The following is a 1,992-nucleotide window of genomic DNA, read 5'->3' as shown; positions in this document are numbered from 1 at the left end:
GGACAGATCATCTAAGCAAAAGATCAACAAGGAAATAAAGACTTTAAATGACACACTGGACCAAATGGACTTCACAGACATATTCAGAACATTCCATCCCAAAGCAACGGAATACACATTCTTCTCTAGTGCCCATGGAACATTCTCCAGAATAGATCACATCCTAGGTCATAAATCAGGTCTCAACCGGTACCAGAAGATTGGGATCATCCCCTGCCTATTTTCAGACCACAATGCTTTGAAACTAGAACTCAATCACAAGAGGAAAGTCAGAAAGAACTCAAATACATGGAGGCTAAAGAGCATCCTACTGAAGAATGAATGGGTCAACCAGGAAATTAAAGAAGAATTAAAAAAATTCATGGAAACCAATGAAAATGAAAACACAACTATTCAAAATCTTTGGGATACAGCAAAGGCAGTCCTAAGAGGAAAGTATATAGCAATACAAGCCTTTCTCAAGAAACAAGAAAGGTCTCAAGTACACAACCTAACCCTACACCTAAAGGAGCTGGAGAAAGAACAGCAAATAAAGCCTAAACCCAGCAGGAGAAGAGAAATAATAAAGATCAGAGCAGAAATCAATGAAATAGAAACCAAAAGAACAGTAGAACAGATCAACGAAACTAGGAGCTGGTTCTTTGAAAGAATTAACAAGATTGATAAGCCCCTGGCCAGACTTATCAAAAAGAAAAGAGAAATGACCCAAATCAACAAAATCATGAATGAAAGAGGAGAAATCACAACCAACCCCGAAGAAATACAAACAATTATAAGAACATATTATGAGCAACTCTATGCCAGCAAATTAGATAACCTGGAAGTAATGGATGCATTCCTAGAGATGTATCAACTACCAAAACTGAACCAGGAAGAAATAGAAAACCTGAACAGACCTATAACCACTAAGGAAATAGAAGCAGTCATCAAAAATCTCCCAAAACACAAAAGCCCAGGGCCAGATGGCTTCCCAGGGGAATTCTACCAAACATTTCAAGAAGAATTAATACCTATCCTTCTGAAACTGTTCCAAAAAATAGAAATGGAAGGAAAACTTCCAAACTCATTTTATGAGGCCAGCATTACCTTGATCCCAAAACCAGACAAAGACCCCATCAAAAAGGAGAATTACAGACCAATATCCCTGATGAACATGGATGCAAAAATTCTCACCAAAATACTAGCCAATAGGATCCAACAGTACATTAAAAGGATTATTCACCACGACCAAGTGGGATTTATCCCTGGGCTGCAAGGTTGGTTCAACATCCGCAAATCAATCAACGTGATACAATACATTAACAAAAGAAAGAACAAGAATCATATGATCCTCTCAATAGATGCAGAAAAAGCATTTGACAAAGTACAGCATCCTTTCTTGATCAAAACTCTTCAGAGTATAGGGATAGAGGGTACACACCTCAATATCATAAAAGCCATCTATGAAAAACCTACAGCGAATATCATTCTCAATGGGGAAAAACTGAGAGCTTTCCCCCTAAGGTCAGGAACGCGGCAGGGATGTCCACTATCACCACTGCTATTCAACATAGTATTGGAAGTCCTAGCCACAGCAATCAGACAACAAAAAGAAATCAAAGGCATCCAAATTGGCAAAGAAGAAGTCAAACTCTCACTCTTTGCAGATGATATGATACTTTATGTGGAAAATCCCAAAGACTCCACCCCAAAACTGCTAGAACTCATACAGGAATTCAGTCAAGCGGCAGGATATAAAATCAATGCACAGAAGTCAGTGGCATTCCTATACACCAACAACAAGTCAGAAGAAAGAGAAATTAAGGAGTCGATCCCATTTACAATTGCACCCAAAACCATAAGATACCTAGGAATAAATCTAACCAAAGAGGCAAAGGATCTGTACTCAGAAAACTATAAAATACTCATGAAAGAAATTGAGGAAGACACAAAGAAATGGAAAAACGTTCCATGCTCATGGATTGGAAGAACAAATATTGTGAAGATGTCAAT

This window comes from Phoca vitulina, unplaced genomic scaffold, assembly GCF_004348235.1.
Source record: "Phoca vitulina isolate PV1807 unplaced genomic scaffold, GSC_HSeal_1.0 scaffold8, whole genome shotgun sequence".
In the NCBI taxonomy this organism is placed as follows: domain Eukaryota; kingdom Metazoa; phylum Chordata; class Mammalia; order Carnivora; family Phocidae; genus Phoca; species Phoca vitulina.
The sequence above is the reverse complement of the archived record's forward strand: the minus strand, read 5'-3'. Positions refer to the sequence as shown.